Below are 19291 nucleotides of genomic sequence, written 5' to 3'. Positions count from 1 at the left end.
ACACAAAAGCTACCAGCTAACATTGAATACTTTTATAGTTAAGTCACTATACACGTAATTGAAGAACTACTCATTTATATATATTTTTTTTTTGAAATGGTATCAAAAACGGGATCAGATAATGCCACGGCTGTTCTATTGTCGTAACAAAATTGTTGGGCAAACAGCCATCATGCACCGTTAGCAAGTTCAAACCCAATCCTCACTTCCCGATTTGAACAACAAACAACAGCAACATATAAACTACTTATACGAGAATAGTATTAAAGTATTTGAGAATTACAGCGCTTATAAATGACTCAACTAAAACAAGTCAACAAACAGCAAGACATATAGGAGTACAGAATCGTTATCGGCTAACAGCATATCACGCTCTTCTACAAAGCATACTCACATTCAGGTATTGACAGTGGAAAAAGCAGTCTGAAACACCAAGAGCACATATGTTAGCTCGGTATTTAGTAGTACGCTAGTGACTTAACATGACTCTCACTGTTAAGTGTTGATTGCTGAGAGTGTGCTGTTAAGAGTTTTTCACTGAGTAGCTCGTGTACTCACGCACTTAACAGCTCAGCTATTGTTATCAGCTGTTGAAAATCACTCTCCACTCAAGTATCTACACACCGGCATACAACAGTATTATTTTGGGGTAGTCTCTGATATTAATAAAAATAGTAGAAAAGTCAGAGCACAGGTAAAATTTAAAATTTCCATACGAAATGACTAAAAATATCTCACGTCTGGAAAAACTCTGTTTGACTGTATGAATGAGCTATACATTTTAGTGCGTTCACAATATCTATAGATGTATATACATATGTATGTTTGTAGACACTTTATAGCGCCTCTTGTTTAGACATTGAAATTTTCGAGTTCTTTTATGGTTTTTCTGTGCGTGTTTTAATTGCTTTAGTGGCACTTCAGCCGACACTTGTTTATATTTTGCAAAAATGATTGTGGTTTTTCACATAGACATTAAAATAAAAATGCAAAATTTGTTTTGAATTTTCGAGGGAAAATGAAAATACACTATGACTAAGTGCTTTTCAGTGAATAGTAATAGACACATATACATATAATATATGTATATAGACAGTCATGTGTTCAGAATATTTTTGATTGAAAGATTTGCAAAAATTTTCCACAAGAAAAGTGAAGACGATGCTAAACACGATGAACGAAAAAATAAGAAGAAGAAGAATAAGAATAAAATAATAAGAGCGATGATTATTGTGATTCGGCTATAGACGAAATCGAACGAAAAATATTGGATGACTGTGCATCGGGAAGTTGCTGGATAGATAAAGATTATTGCAATGGTTCAATGAATCCAATGAAGAAACATTTTCTCAGAGTAAAAATTAACTCATCTTTGATTAGCTCGATTGTTCCTTGTTCTCAGAGTAAAAGTTGACTGATCCCATGATCGGGAACTCTGTTCTCACCAGATTGAAGTCCAGCTACTACCAAAATAAATGGTATGCTTAAGATATACACCCAAAGTAACTCTGATTCCTATTGGTCTCATTATCTATCCAGTTTACCGCATATACGGTATGTATAGTATCTGAAAGTCGACAGACGTGCCGTTCAACACGCTCAACTGATCATTCAAATGCAAATGTTGTCCAATGAAATTTATAATAAAAATTCACTGAAGCATACGCACAATATATGCGTCTAAAAGAAATGTCTTCTTCATTGTCAAAACACCAAAACAATTTATGTAAACAAAAACATTAAAAAAACAGCGAGAAGAAGAGCTTTGCGAATGTATCAAAATCAATGAAATCAAATCAATTCACGCCCGATGGTCAGCGAGGAGCGTTTAATGACAAACAAAACTTTTAAAGAATATTTATGCTAAAATGAGGATAGCGGAATACATAGTTCACCGATACTGGATAGAAATAATGACAATAGTTGACGCTGTGTGTGTTCAGCTTTGTATTTTGTGGTAAATAAATGAAGAGTTCTGTGGTTATGAAAAAAACTTGATAAAGCGAAATGTTAATGAAAAAAGTGTAGAAAAATGTGCAATCTTTCTTGTAAGTTTCAGTAAAAAACCTAAATTTTGAAATATTGTTTCTATTCGTTATATAAATAACGGTATTTTTTGGGCAATGGTTTTTGATGCATTGGCTTCGGATCTGAGTTTTGTACATAAAAACATAGCAAGAAATACACAATTATTTTTAGCACGATCTTTCTTTATCAATCATGCTCAAGAGCTTGGATACTTTATCATCCTTAATAACTATTAATCGCAGTTTGTAGTTTTTTATGAGATTTGGAAAAAGAAGTTAATCTGTCGTAGCCATATTAAACGAAGAGGAAGAATAAAAAATAATTTTGTATAAGATATGCACTATTTGTTTTGTGATTTATATGACCTCTAAACCGATTTCTTATGTTCAACAACACTTATGGATTTAATTTGAATTATCCAGCGAAAATCGGGGTCACAATACTCACTTAAAGCCACCGCTCACCCAATACCAGATTGTGGTTCTTCTAAATACCCTAAATACCAGTCACCCACTCATTGTCTTGACAGATATTACGACCTAACTGGGTCAAAAATAAAGACTTTATGTTACATAACTGTTCAGCGAAAAAATAGACTCTCCCTTAACAGATAACTAATTCACATTTGACAACCATGAACTACCGCTAAACCCCTAACGATCTCCTACTGATCCTAATAGCTGTCCAATGCCACTAAGACAACATTTTTGATTTAAGTATATATAAACCCTTTAAGTCCAAACTAATCAACAGACCATGCAAACTAACCTTGTAGGACCAGTATTGTGATACAGAGCTGAAACATGGACAATAAGCGAAAAGGACAAAACAAAATTGATGATTTTTGAAAGAAAAAATCTCCGAAAAATTTTGGATGCAGTCAGAATCGGACCTGACGAATGGAGGATAAGATAGAATAGCGAACTTGACCGATGGAGGATGGGATCATGTGTAGAAGTTCACGCAAGTGAGGAAAGTTTTTGATTGTCACTCACTTGGGAGTGGCCAGAAACGATTCTTCTCCACATGGTTCAAGCAGCTCACGACTTCCGGTTTTAGACCAAGTATCCTCTGGGTAGCCAACAGACATCCGTTTGAAGGCGAGCTAAAGTGAGAAGGCGAAGCCCGCTTATGCGGTTGTGCGTAGGATTTGGGACCCACCACATAAAAACACCCCCAATGAAAAATCTACGAAAGCCTCGGATGAGACACCCCCCTTTTGATGACGACCCCTGCAAACGTTTTAAGGATAATGATATAAGGGCATGCACCTGGAATGTCCGGACCCTTAATTGGGAAGGTGCCTCTGCCCAGCTGGTTGATGTCCTCATACGACTTAAGGCTGACATCACCGCCATCCAAGAAGTGCGATGGACGGGACAAGGACGGAAGAAGGTGGGTCCTTGTGACATCTACTACAGCGGCCATATAAAGGAGCGCAAATTTGGTGTTCGATTTGTGGTGGGAGAGAGACTCCGTCGCAGAGTCCTGGCATTCACCCCGGTGGATGAACGTCTAGCCACAATCCGCATCAAAGCGAGGTTCTTCAACATATCGCTGATTTGCGCCCACGCCCCAACGGAAGAGAAGGACGATGTGACCAAAGATGCTTTCTATGAGCGCCTAGAACGCACCTATGAGCGCTGCCCCCGCCACGATGTAAAAGTCGTGCTTGGTGATTTTAACGCCAGGGTGGGTAAAGAAGGTGTCTTTGGCACAACAGTCGGAAAATTCAGCCTCCATGACGAAACATCGCCAAACGGCCTGAGGCTGATCGACTTCGCTGGGGCCCGAAATATGGTCGTCTGTAGTACCAGATTCCAGCATAAGAAAATACATCAAGCTACTTGGCTGTCTCCTGATCGAAACACGCGGAACCAAATCGATCACGTTGTGATAGACGGAAGACATGTCTCCTGTGTTTTAGACGTGCGTACGCTGCGAGGACCAAATATAGACTCGGACCATTATCTGGTCGCAGCGAAGATACGCACCCGCCTCTGTGCAGCAAAGAATGCCCGTCAACAAACACAAGGAAGGTTCGACGTCGAAAAGCTGCAATCGCAACAGACAGCCACGAAATACTCTACTCGACTTGCACTCCTGCTCTCTGAGAGCACTCATCAGCATCTCGGTATAAGGGAACTGTGGAACGGCATCTCAAACTCACTGCGTACCGCTGCAGCCGAAACAATTGGTTTTCGGCAACGACAAAAAACAAGCTGGTACGATGAGGAGTGCCGTCTCGCAGCGGAGAGAAAACAGACTGCCTACCTCGCAACATTGCAAACGACCACAACACGTGCGGGATGGGATAGATACCGAGAGCTGAAGAGGGAAGCGAGACGCATTTGCAGACAAAAAAAGAAAGAGGCCGAAATGCGTGAGTACGAAGAGCTTGAGAAGCTGGCAGACAGAGGGAATGCTCGAAAATTTTATGAAAAAATGAAGCGACTTAACGAAGGTTTCAAGACCGGAGCATCCTCATGTAGAGACCAAGGTGGTAATCTGGTAACCGATGTCCAGGGCATACTGGGATTATGGAGGGAACACTTCTCCGACCTGCTGAATGGCAGTGAGAGTACAACAACAGGAGATGGCGAACCCGATCCCCCAATCGATGACGATGGAACAGATGTTCCATTAACCGACCATGAAGAAATTCGAATAGCAATTACCCGCTTGAAGAACAACAAAGCAGCGGGGGCCGATAGATTACCGGCAGAACTATTCAAATACGGCGGCGAAGAACTGATAAGGTGCATGCATCAGCTTCTTTGCAGAATATGGTCGGAAGAAAGCATGCCTGACGATTGGAATCTCAGTGTGCTCTGCCCAATCCATAAAAAGGGAGATCCCACAATCTGCGCCAATTACCGTGGGATCAGCCTCCTAAATATCGCATACAAGGTTCTATCGAGCGTATTGTGTGAAAGACTAAAGCCCACCGTCAACAAACTGATTGGACCTTATCAGTGTGGCTTTAGACCTGGAAAGTCGACAACTGACCAGATATTCACCATGCGCCAAATCTTGGAAAAGACCCGAGAAAAGAGGATCGACACACACCACCTTTTTGTCGATTTTAAAGCTGCTTTCGACAGCACGAAAAGGAGTTGCCTTTACGCCGCGATGTCTGAATTTGGTATCCCCGCAAAACTAATACGGCTGTGTAAATTGACGTTGAGCAACACCAAAAGCTCCGTCATGATTGGGAAGGACCTCTCCGAGCCGTTCGATACCAAACGAGGTTTCAGACAAGGTGACTCACTATCGTGCGACTTCTTTAACCTGATGCTGGAAAAAATTATAAGAGCTGCAGAGCTAAACCGAGAAGGTACAATCTTCTACAAGAGTGTACAGCTCCTGGCGTACGCCGATGATATTGATATCATCGGAAGCAACAACCGCGCCGTTTGTTCTGCTTTTTCCCGCATGGATAAGGAGGCGAAGCGAATGGGTCTGGAGGTGAATGAGGACAAGACGAAATATCTCCTATCATCAAACAAACAGTCGGCGCATTCGCGTCTTGGCTCCCACGTCACTGTTGACAGTCATAACTTCGAGGTCGTAGATAATTTCGTATACCTGGGAACCAGCATCAACAACACGAACAATGTCAGCCTCGAAATCCAGCGCAGAATAACTCTTGCCAACAGGTGCTACTTTGGACTGAGTAGGCAATTGAACAGTAAAGTCCTCTCTCGACGAACCAAAATCAAGCTCTACAAGTCGCCTATCATTCCCGTCCTGCTTTACGGTGCAGAAGCTTGGACGATGTCAACATCAGATGAGACGACACTAGGAGTTTTCGAGAGGAAAATTTTGCGCAAGATTTATGGTCCTCAGAACATTGGCAACGGCGAATACCGCAGACGATGGAACGATGAGCTGTACGAGTTATACGACGACATTGACATGGTTCAGCGAATAAAAAGACAGCGGCTACGCTGGCTAGGTCATGTTGTCCGAATGGACGAAAACACTCCAGCCCTGAAAGTGTTCGATGCAGTACCCGCCGGAGGAAGCCGAGGAAGGGGAAGGCCTCCACTCCGTTGGAGGGACCAGGTGGAGAGCGACCTGGTTACACTTGGGATCTCCAACTGGCGCCGAACTGCGAAGAAGAGAGACAGGTGGCGCACTATCGTCGATTCGGCTATAACCGGCTAAACGGTTGCAACGCCAATCACATACATACATATATAAACCCTTTAAGTCCAAACTAATCAACAGACCATGCAAACTAACCTTGTAGGACCAGTATTGTGATACAGAGCTGAAACATGGACAATAAGCGAAAAGGACAAAACAAAATTGATGATTTTTGAAAGAAAAAATCTCCGAAAAATTTTGGATGCAGTCAGAATCGGACCTGACGAATGGAGGATAAGATAGAATAGCGAACTTGACCGCTAATTCACGGCGAAAAGTGATGCGATTTATCAAAACGCAACGAAAAAGATGGCTAGGACATATTACAAGAATGAATGATTTAAGAGCCCAAAAGAAGGTATTGAACGTAAAGCATACATCGGCAGAGCAATAGGAAGACCAATAACAAGATGGAAGGATGAATTAAACGAAGATCTGAAGAAGCTCCGAATAGAAAACTGGTCTGGTATTGTTCAGCAGGCCAAAGCTCACAGAGAGCTGTAAAGCCAATTGATGATGATGATATGTACAATTTCAAGTATTTACTTCATACAGGATTCTAGTTGTTTTAGCAGCTATAAAAGTTCATCTAGTCATTAGTGATTCTCAGCATAAAAGTCATACATAAATATTTATAAAATTTGAAAAGTTAAATAAATACCGTAATAAAATAATGATCTTCAACAAATGAACAATTAAATTTTGTTTATGTTTATGTTGGCCAACAACAATTTAAACAATGTCAGCAGAGAAACCTTGCTAAGGCAATAAAACAACAAAAATAATGAAATAATATACAACAAACGACAAATATGGACTTTCGCCAAAAACTGCGCAAGAATTCTTTTGTTCATATGACATCTGTAATTGTCATTAAAAGTACTACATTGGACGTGCTCCACTTTTCTGCTTTATAGGTACATGTCTGTCCTTCTTTTTTTTTTTGTACAGTCGGTATAACGCTTCTGCTTATCTCTGTCATCAGTTGTGTGGGCGACAATTGTACTCACTTTCTCATTTTTGGCACATTCTGTTTTTTATTGTAACCTAGAGCGCTAATTTAATTTTATTATAGGCACACGACGCTTAACGCCAGCAGACAAATGAACAGACAGGCAATTCAGCGAACACAAATGGGTTGACTACCTATCAGTGATCAACGGAGTGACGCTGATAAAAATGGCCAGCAAATACATATGTATGTATGTAAGTTTCGGAGCAGTAGCCAGTATGCTTATGAGCTGTAGGGGATCATAACTTTTGAACGTACAATTAAATTTCCCGACCGGTTTGCTAACTCGTAGTTAAACTAATAAAATCAAGCCTGCATACGTGTTTAACTAGTTCAAATGCCTTCCTCTACCCGGAGCAGAGTTGACGTGTGACATTCGCATTGTCAATAGATCGCAGACGATTTGAATTTTATTTCGTGCACTGGAAAAGTTGTTGTTGCTGTGCGAATGCGCAGAATTATCAGCGCTGTCGCGGAATGTGCATATTTTACGATTGCTTAGAAGTGTGAAAATGTAAAAACAAAAAAGTCATAATAACTACGAGTATGTCAATTGAAATGTGCACAAATTTGCATATTAATAAGCTGCCTGGCTGGCAACCGCCGAGCGTGATAACGAAGGCACGGCTACGGAGCGAAGCTGCGACTGGTGGCACAGCAAACAATCTGGGTGGCGAGTTTTTTTTACTTTTTTATTGTTTTTGTATGCAATTTTGAAAATATACGAGCAATTTAAAATGCTATAAAAAATCAATATTCTAATTTTGAGCCATAAAATTTTTAATCGATACGAGAAATTGAATTTAATATTTTGGTATTTTGAGGCAGAGACTGTTATTCTTTGGTGAAGAGTGAACGGAATTACGCACTGTAATATTAGACAAGCTGGAATTTTTGTATACGCTATGGTTGCCGTTTGCGGCCCAACCAAGATCAACCACAAGTTTTGGGGATCTTCCATATTTCCCGTGTTTTGTAAGTGACATTTTCAGCGATTTCCTCTCAATTATCTCTAAAGTTATCTCATGGAATTATTCTCTGAAAGTCTGAGAAAAGAAAAAAACCCGAATCGGGTCGTCAGGATCAGGAGAGTACGTTGAATCCGGAGACAATTAGGAAGGCATACAATTTCGAGCCGGAACACTTTCGTACTAAAAAAATCTCACACACAGTGATTGCTTGATTCAGTATTGTTTGGAACCATTTAAATAAGGCTGGATACAAAATAAAGCTCATGTATGGTCGCTCCACGCGTTATCGCAAAAAACCTCTTGAATCGAATTACCATATGCGAGTCTGCTAGTCCAGCTGAATCTTAACATAATCGATTCATTTCTGAAGTGGATTTTGAAGTCCTGGTCGAATCGCGGTGAGCAGACTCAAACGGTAGTCAACCCAGAATTGAGGTTTTGATATGTGTTTGGTAGGATTGTCAAGGACTATGAGCTGATCCTCGCCACTAACTTCGGACCTGTACTGTTAACAATTGGGACTGTCTGCAGAAAGCGATAGCGGAAGTGACTAGGTTTGCTCAATAAAATATGAATTATGTTCCATCAGGTCAACGTTAGGCCTCACCCATCGAAACTGACTCGCCAAAAGCTCGGAAAGTTTGACTGGGTTTTTCCTAAACAGCTATCTTATAGTTTGAACCTAGCACCAAGTTATTACCACCCGTTTCTAACTATGTATGTTGAATGATTTTGGTGGTGTAGAATTCGTCGTAATTTTCGTAAAATAATAGATTAGCAACTTGGAAAAGTAATAGATTTCTTTTTTCTATACCTATTTTTTTTTAAATAATGTTTTACCATTATTTAGATAATCGCACCGAAACTAATAAAGTTAAAGCTTTTTGTCACAAAAAAGTAGAAGCACTGACAATTGATTTACATATTCAACGAGATCGAAAACGAACTGCCAACAAGAGAGAAGAATGTAAACAGCAAATTAATTATAAATTAAAATTTACAAATAAACCCGAAAAAAACATATTTTTATCTGCTCCGACATTAATTTAACTGAAATAACAATTATAATAAAAATAATAAAACTGTCATTAAACTGACACCAATGACAACATAAACAAAATTATGTCATGTAACAAACCATACAATGACTGCTGCTGAAGCTGCCAAACAGCCATCATTCGCACTCGCGTTCCCACATTTATTACAGTCACTGAGTCAATGGCACTTTGTATTGGTGTTTGGCTGCCAAATTCACAAGTGAAATTCCCAAAACAAAATCTTCAAATTCGTTTTCATTTTCAGCAAATTTGCGCGAGTAAACGAGTAAATAAATAGTTTCTAATTCAAATTCTTCTTTTTATAATTGGCAGCAGAGCCGTTGAAAATAGCAAAAGAATTTGACACTTTTAATTTACGTTGTGGCAACTAATGTCATCTGCCATATGTAATGCAAATTGCTGTAGCAGTAACAGAGCTGTCAGTTTTGCTGGTTGACCGCCTGTCAACTTGGCGTAGTGCCCGCTTATTTTTGTGTATTTTTTTTTTTTTTTATTTTTTTTTTTTGGTTTTAGCTTTCATTTTCATTTGTGTATAATTAAAATGTCATAGCTATTTTTTGCTCGACAACAAATTTTAGTTTACAGCTTAGTGTGTTTTTATGATGAGCGATGTAATAGATTTCAGATGTCATTGTCATGGTCAAATTCTATAAATATATGTGTTTCCAAAACACAAAATCAAATAGATTATCGCTGAATTGTACTTTAATTTTAGAATTATTTTTCGGTCGTTGACACTCTAACATTGAAATATAATTATATAGAATAGTTGAGGCTGAAGCTCTAGTAGCCACTTGTTGTAACTTCTCCACTAATTTGAAGTTATAATGACAACCAACTTTCTAATGGAATATTTTTATGGCAGAAATGGACTTAAAGGGTTACCATATTGCTACATTTTCAGAAAATTGACAGTTAATTCTTAAAAAAAGAACAAAGAAGTGCGCTAAACAAAAATGTTAAAATATTACCTAAACAAGGATTTTCTACAATTAAAATTTTTTAACTATTAATATTAATGCATTTTTTAAAAACGTGGCAACCCTATTTTAAAAATATGTTGTACCATAATATATGCTGTCTACCTAAAAATATTCGTGTTCACCTTCATCAGTAGCGGATTCTTCTTCAAAGTACTTAACTCATAATGAAATGAAATTCTTCAAATTATTTGAATTACACTTGAATAGCAAAAATAATTTGAATTCGTAATTGCTAATTCTACTTAACTAGAATATAGTTCTGCGTATTTTTGCGCTCATTTTGAAACAATTACAGCGTACACTGTCAAATGACAATATGATTAAGCTTATTCGCAGCAAAATAGCAAATTGTACTTGATATTTTCGTAGTGAAATTTATAACTGTAGTGTATTTAGCCGGCGAAACAAATGTCACGCACTATTTTTAGACACATTTTTTTCTAATTATGTGTTAATTAATAACAGAAGGCGATTTCATTAAAAATAGAAGTGGCGAAATGTCAACAATTTCATTATGTATGTAAACAATAAATGTGTTTTTGTATTTCAAATAGCACTTGACAAAATTACACAGCAAATTATTCCAAGTAAAAAAATTAATGCATCTATAGGGATACTGTGAAATCAAGTTCAGTGCGGCATAATTTAACGGTCAACAGTATAATTAAGAATGTTTTTGATATACATGTATGTGTTCGAAATTGTCCCCTTGTGATTTTTTTTCTTATTTCCAAAAATAAAGAGAAACTTAAAGGGCTGTCATTAGTAAGCTCAGATGAAATTGATGAAAGAGCCAAAGTCTATGTTTAAAATTGAGTTTCAGAAGTATTTCGACTATTGGAAGAAGCGCTAGCATATGTGAATACTATCGAGTATGGACCATTTTAAAGGCGACAATATTAATTTAGACAAAATATATATATATTTTTTTTTTAATTTTTAACATTTTTTTTTCAAAACTAAAATTACCGTTATTTTTTGAACACAATTCATAGTAACAGAGCATAATGGTGATCGAGCTGCTGATTGTCATGATGAGCACTAGCAAGCATTATAAAATTGCAATAAAAGTGTCAAATGTCAAGAAATTGCTAAAAGGCTTGCCGACAAGACATTCTATTTATGAGGCAGCTATAAAGTAAGCGTAACACTTCAGTTGATTTATTATAAAGCTGGTATATAGAAAATATATTATCCAGAAAGCGTACTTATAACAGACACTATAAATATTTATTATATTATACATATACATATACATATGTATAATAGGATGTTCCCAAAAATGTGTAGACAATTTTTATATTTCGCCAACGTCAGCCCTAGAAATATGATTTTACGCGAAAAAATCAAAAGTTTTTAACCATATGTTGTTACTAGAGGATTTATACATATATTAATTTTGGTTCTGATTGGGGATAATAAGGCGTATAATCCTAGGTCAGAGTTCATTTTAGCAAAAAACAACCGTACAACATAAATTTATTATTTATTACAGTCTAATTTATATATATAATTTTTGATCTATTTGTTATAATTTTTGCTATCTGATCACCCTTCTTTGTATGTTATTTACAATTTCTGCACTTGTGTCATCAATAATGTGTTTAGTAGTGATGTAACCGTTTGAATATAAAATGTATGTACATATGTATACCCGACAGCTCTCAATCCAATAAATCATTGTACTAATTGATTTCTATGCGGTATAAAACTGAATATAACATCCATATGTATGTATGTATACACATTAGAATTAGTTTATATAGGTATGCAATCGAAAGTATTTTTCAACTAGGAATTCTATTTGATGAGGTATACATATACAATGACTCTGAATAATTAAGCAAGCACAATATTTGAGATTTGCTCTAAGGCTTCACTATTAAATGGAAAATATAAATTATAGAACTAGTAAAATTAATTATTTGGCAATTTTGGTTAAAAGTTATATTGTACGCAAAAAGTTGAGCTAACTAATTTTAACTGTTAAAAAAAATTAATTTTCAGAAAATTTTCTTCAAATATGGTACAATATTTCTTATAAATTTTTTAAGCAACATGTTTTAACGCATCAACTTTACAACACATATTCCTATATGCAGAAATAATTGACCTACATTTCAATTCAGATTGTTTAAAATTTTGCATAGGAATTCACTTTGCCGATTTGCATTTGCAAATATTTCAACTGTGATATTTTCTTTGCAAAATTTACTAAAAAATACCCACGTACTGTACATACATACATATACATACATATGTACGAATGCACATTTACGCAAAAAAATAACACCCATGCAAACAAGAAGACTAAAAATAAAACCGAGGTGCTAACAGCTTCCGACCGAGGTTTACATTTAGCAAGTTATTTGCATAATTCTTTAACTCTGGTAAGTTGTCGCATAAATATATACGCATATATATATACATATGATTGTGTTACTTTATGTTAATGGCTTTTCATGCGACTATTGTTGTCGCCACACGGACACAGCAGGGATTCTCCGTGATATTGTAGCTAAATCATTGCACTGCATAACAACAAAAAGTAGTGTGTGTTCACTAGACATTTGTAAATTTGTGCAGATAAATGATAGCAATAATACATATATTATTGAAAATACGTGTATATTTATAGCTCAAGTTAAATAAGAGATTTAAGACAATATTTGCTATGAAACGAGCAGCAGTTCATAGTTGACCTATTTAAAATCTATATAACACAACCAACATTAACAAAAACTTTTACTTGTTCCTAAAAGAACTAAATAACCCGCAAACTGAACTACCCACTCACAAGCGGCAACGTAAATGACCCGTGCAGAACATATTTCAACAAGTTTAGTTAGTAAGTGCTCTGAACATCTTATTGAACATAAAATTACGTTTTCTTCATATTTCATTATTTGAATTAACAAAGTGTTCATTAAAATACATCAAAACACATTTTAAATAAACAAATTAAGCCCTAAAAACTATTTACTAACCTTATTAGCTCCAACCGACCGGCCGATTTCTCCACTGCGTTTGCCCTACACAATTCACTATGAACATAATAGTACTCTTATTATTTACTTGCATCGTGCTGATGCTTTACTTATTTTACACTATTCTTTACTAATATTTCACACTAAACACTATAATTATTAACTTTTAACTTCGCTTCTAGATTTAAGGACTGCGCGCACAATTCATTTTGACATGTAACAGCTGATTGAGAGCTGCATCAGGGATGCTGGTTAGTGATGCTGCGTTCTACTGTGATTACCGTAGCAAAAGAACCGAATTAACGAGTAAATGCAATTACTAAGTAAATATGTGAGGAAAGTACATAATTTAAGTGTATAAAAGTATACAAATATATAATTAGGAATTGGTTCAATATTAAAATATATATATTTTTTTATCATTATAGTTTCCAGCTTAAATGCAGCAGAAATATAAAAATTGAATATAAATTATAAATATTTCAAATACTGGCTCTTAAACAAATAAATAAATTATACCTTCTAAAACACCACTAACGATAATTATTTGTTCTGTACAGTAAATTAGCCTCACGGCGTTTACTTGTTTGGAAATTGTTCGGTTAATTTGCAAATAAGCGTGAGATGTGATGATGTGTGAATTGTTAGTACAATATTTGCGGAGCAAACTTAGATATAGCTATATACATACATATACTTACAGAATATTTATGTAAATATGTCTATATCACATATAGTGTCGTTATAATTTTTGTCTGGACTAAACTGTCAATATTGAACTTAGATATAATATAATATATCAATTAATATAGAACTGCCAATTTACATGAGGTTAGAACTGGATAAATCAATGGGTTTTGAGTAAACCTTTAACCTAAGTTTTATATATCCGAAAGCCGTCTTTATAATTGTAATCGTATATTTCAAGATAATATACTTTAATTATGAACATAGAAAATAAGGTTTATATTTTCATATGAAATACATTATTCCTATGTGATCTTTGATTTCAATAATATTGTAGAAATTTTCAATCTCCACTTCCTTACGAAACAAACTTTTAATGTGTCCTATATAAAAACGTAAAAACGTCCACAAGATGAAGGCGTGGACTCAGAGATGACCGTTTATTATTTCTTCAAAATTTCGGATATCATATCGCGAATGGGTCTAAGTTATCCTTGAAAGCACACACTTTTTAACAACTAACCGATCTACAAGTTACCCTAAATATATTCTTGTTCTACTAATTGTTATCCAATTGTATCCTAATGAATGTTTTGAAAGCTAATTCAATCCCTATTGTGCCTTATACATAGTACTCTGGGTATACCAGATTTTTTGAAGAATTGTGATTGTTTTTATACTTCATTTGAGACACTAATTCCAAAACCAGCGAAATCCGTTTTCAAATAGGACCGTGATCTTGAAGTTTTAATTCTTGGAACATTTAGACGTTTCTTAACTTCATTAGTAAGGAAAGCGTTTTAAAGATGTGCTAGGTACAGTCCAGACAATAGACTGCTTTCGAGTAGAGACTTCAAGTTATCCAATAATATTTAGTTTAGCACGCTTTAAATTTTCTCAAAACCCAGAAGGGATTTAGGTCTACCTGGTATGGTTAAATAATTTTTGAACCCGTTTCCTCGAACTTTCTGAACATATAACCATGTTATCGGTTAATATTTCTATGTTGCATGCTCAAATCGGCTCAAGATTATTCGCTGAAGTCGAAAAATCGAAAGATCTGGGATCTATGTAATCGAACGGTTATAGATTTTTATCCAGACAGAGACAAACAAATCGGCTAGATGACTAAAAATTAATTTTCTGCCGCTACAACAACACCAATAATGATTATTTAGAAACTCAGGCATCGCATAAGCTGATGTCATGGCATGTATCGTCATTAAACTTTGTAATCCTTTAGAAATATATCATATAATTGGCTTATATTTAATGAACAAACAAATTGCTGTATTGTGATATTGATAAATATTGATTTTTAAGTACCTCTGTATAATGATTAATGTAATGCAAGCTCAGTCAAGTATTTACTCTGTGATATTTAAAGTAAACTCACAAAAATCGGATTTTATGTCTGTGATACATGACATACCTATGTAAGGTATCTAACATACATATTTATACTGCTCACGGCATTTCTTTTGTGCTTCCAATGATGTAATGAGTATGTAATGACTACGAAAGCTTATGTGAATTACTGCCAGTGCAAATACATACTCATTTGCCGGTTTATTTGCTCTTCGAATGACATTACATGAACTTGAACTTTAAATGCGGCGCGTAAATAGTTAACTGTCCGCACACAGAGAGATTTGGTTGAGCAAACATAAACTGGCATAAATTATGTGATTTAAGCGACTGGCTTTTGTTTGTTTTTCGCACATCTGTTTTTTCTTCTTTTTCACTAAACACTTATTTTTTACTTTTTTTCACAAGTGTTTATTTGAGGTTAGCCTATAGTTTGTTTTGCTTTTGTGTTTTTTTTCACACTCTTTGTTTTTGTAAATAAACAACATGCAAATTAATTAGAACTGCCACATTTTGTCATAGAAATAAGTGTCGTCGACGCCAGCGCTATTAAAACGACAAATCCAGCCGCACATTCATTATGCCACAAATTGCGGCAAGCAATAATGTACTCGAGCTCGCACTCATGGTCAAAGTCACAGTCACTCATAATAACAATCAATGGAGCATGAATACACAAGTGCCGACATAATAGAAATTTATGCTTGTACATCTGTACAATATGTCTCATGGCATGATTTAAGCCGCACAATGTAGCCTCAGCTATTCAATGTGGGTGTTTGTGATGCAACGGGCAATTGTGTGACAAGTGAAATTGTATAAAAAGCAATTAGAATGCAAAAAAACAAAAAATTAAAAAGTTATACAAAGCTATTACTTAACTTCTGATGTAATGCGCTTTATGGGGCTCGTGCCAATTTCTTTATAACAATTAGCAAATAATAACAATAATATTCGTGAACAAACATATATTTATAGCTACCGGATATACTTTCGCTTTTGACAGCCAGTCCAGTCAGTCAATAATCAACCAAATTAGTTTGCACAAACTGCAATATTTATAAACATATTTACTCGTAGATGTCATGAATGAAAGTGAGGGTGATATCATCTTCGCAATGACATTGCACTTGTATCTAAATACATATATGACTCGTATGCATTTCGCTGATGGATTGACTGCCATTAGGCCTCAGACAAATGTTGATGAATTGTGTTGGATTTGCAATTGTATTTAATTGATTGCATGCGAGATTTAATGCGTTTAGATTAGTGATTGAGTGTAATTGAAAGTATATTCAATCAGTTTGTAAGTATAATGGTGTACTATAAATTGCTTGTAATTATTTACGTTTAAACAAACTTGTTTGCGATGATGTATTGAAAAAGATTTGGAAATTGTATCCAATAAATTATAAATACTTTATTTTTAGCAAATTTATTGGTACTTTTTTATGTGCATATGTTTATACCTAGAGTGTTTGAAGAAGTTCCCCTAAAAGCTTTACTATTGAGCATCATGCATAGCAATAAATGATCTGTAACTTCTGTTAAGGAAAGCTGTGTTTTTTAAAAAAGAATGATAAAGACAAGACCACGTCATAAACGAATCGTATTATCAAACTTCCCTGGTAATTGTAAACAAAGCCTTTCCTTCTTGCGTTGATGACGTCACGATCCAATACGAGTATATGTGAAATATTCGCCAAAAAAAGTAACGTGATGAAACTGTCATCATCTATATTTCGATTCTCATTATATATTTTTACATTCTTACTTTAGAGGAAATAACATCGATGTTATCAAATGTGAGTTCCATGTAGAACTCGTTGAAATCTGCGTTTCATTAGCTGCTGGATTGGACTTATCACATTCCAAACTACAAGAAAAGCTAATCGATTGAGATAAAATCTTAAATTATCATTCATAAATTGATAATTTTACTCCGTTGGATTCACGAAATCACAACAAAAAGCAGCGATCGAAATATTCGCAGAACAATGATAAAGCCATTATTTGTAGGAAATACTCGACTGTTACCGGTTTAGGCAATAGGTATTTTCTCATCTGATACGACAATATCCCATAGCATCCATCATATGGGACAACCCATACCGTACAAGACGAGACAAAAATGCATGTTCGCGTGGTGTGGGTTAGAGCAAAATACGTTTTTGTGTCTTATTAGTCAAAGGCGTTTTTAACTAATCCAGTGTGGGTTGAGCCTTAACAATATTTCTAAAAAAAAGTTACTAGAAAGTTATTTTCATTGTAAAATTTAATTGAAATGCAGTTGAATTGGCAATAGAAGTAAAATTTATAGAAATTACCTAACCACAACTCGAAGTCTCTCTAGCACGAAGTTTTTTTTGAAGATTAAGGTGTTTTGAGTTCGAGAGAAGTTCAACTGTAATTGCTCCTTGTAGAAGACACTAACCTCTAAACGAAGCAGTCCAAAAAACTACTTTATCACTTTGTCGATATTAAGCGAGAAGTCTTTGAAAATTTAGTTCTACGCTTTGGCGGTTTATATTTAGATCGTATATGAGAAAAATGTAACTAATAATGCTATAATTTTGTAATAATATGATTCGGATACCAGCGATACCGGCTAGAGTTACAAGAACTAACGCCGTGTTTCAACAATAATGTCTGCGTCAGCGATGAAACAATTACTGCTTTTAAGAATGTTGGAGTTAGTCAAATAACGTCAATTGTGAACTCGATAGGTGAATGTCTCACAACTCAATTGTCGAAGAATTAAATGATGATTCCAGCAGGATGGTACAACAACTGAAAACTTTGTTATTGACAGAATCAAATTAAGCAAAAGGTTCATCTCTTGACCACCACAAGTCATTTAATCTGACTTAGTTAGGTTACCTTTTGTTGAAGCAAGTTAAGATTGACGAGGTGTAAACTAACTTTCGATGCTTTACTGGCAAGATAAAGGCAGTTGTGCTGGAAAAATGGCTCAAAGATTCACAGACCCATAAAATGAGCTTTTATACCTTAAAAAACCTTCCTAAATATGTTAACAGTTATTATAGATCCGTCTTTATTTCGTACTCCTTAGTACTAAGATATGATTAGACAGAGTTTATTTAAGCAATATTTCATATATCATAAATTTATATATAGAAATCATAAATTTTCTATTTTGTGATTTCAGAAAAATATTACAAGTAAAAATCTCAACATGATTTGTTCTCATTACACTTTTTTTATTATTTTTATATTTTTAATATATTCTATGTCAAAACTGGTGCGATCATCTCATGAATTTATGTAAATATGTACATATATATATGATATGTGGAAACATATTTTTCGCAAGATATGATCAATACACATATGTAAATATGTACTATCCGCGCAATTAAGCTTGCGGTCATAAAAATCATAACATTACTAGTTTCAATCGCTTTTATAGCATTTCATTAACACACAGCGGTCATCAGATTTGTGTGTTGGAACAACTAAATGATGTGTTGCAAATTAAAAAAATAGCAGGAGATAAAACTTATTGCAAATCTAAATGAAGCACTATAGCGTCTTGTTGCGATATGCTCGTTTCAAATGGCAATGGTCACACCTAACCTTGACGCAATTAAATGCCCCAAAGGGTAATTTGTATATCTCGAAAACCGTTTATTACTTCTATCATAATTAATATAGTGTATTGTGAATTATGCAAGGAGATGCATAACGTAAATTATTGGTGTAAACTGTTTTTGTTTGAGTGGGATGTGAATGCTATTGAAAATAGCGTTGATGTAGGAGAATTAATTTTTAAGTTTTTATTAATTATTTAACCGGATATTTGTTCTGAAAGAATTCTATAACAGAGTTTATCGCCTGGTTTGGATAGTTTTTTTTTTTAACACACGAATACAAAATTGGTGAGAGTACCTCTCTATGAATTTTCTAATAACGTCCAATGAATACGAGGCCACGGTGCCATGATTTAAAGAGAGAGACAAATGACATATTCTCCGGACATATTCATATATTTATATTTTAATAAGACCGCTACAGATTTTTA

The 19291-nt window shown here is 35.2% G+C and overlaps 1 protein-coding gene and 1 non-coding gene across 3 annotated transcripts in view; both read right to left on the bottom strand.

Annotated features, from left to right (window-relative positions):
• Tinagl1_2 (tubulointerstitial nephritis antigen-like) overlaps nt 1-19291 on the bottom strand; it is an 82429-nt gene that overhangs the window by 47196 nt on the left and 15942 nt on the right. Inside the window, exon 1 of one of the 2 annotated variants that reach the window (XM_054234363.1) lies at nt 13192-13324. The exons of the other annotated variant lie outside the window; for it this stretch is intronic. The gene's annotated coding sequence lies outside the window, so the exon portion shown is untranslated. Of the gene's footprint in view, nt 1-13191; nt 13325-19291 lie in introns of those variants that run through there. 2 annotated transcript variants of the gene reach the window in all.
• Nucleotides 111-211, bottom strand: LOC114804688 (small nucleolar RNA Z279/snoR105/snoR108). The gene has a single exon (XR_003752818.1). It is a non-coding gene; the product is annotated as a small nucleolar RNA Z279/snoR105/snoR108 (small nucleolar RNA).

The sequence above is a fragment of the Zeugodacus cucurbitae genome, chromosome 6 (genome assembly GCF_028554725.1).
Source record: "Zeugodacus cucurbitae isolate PBARC_wt_2022May chromosome 6, idZeuCucr1.2, whole genome shotgun sequence".
Lineage (NCBI taxonomy): Eukaryota > Metazoa > Arthropoda > Insecta > Diptera > Tephritidae > Zeugodacus > Zeugodacus cucurbitae.
The sequence above is the reverse complement of the archived record's forward strand: the minus strand, read 5'-3'. Positions and strand labels throughout refer to the sequence as shown.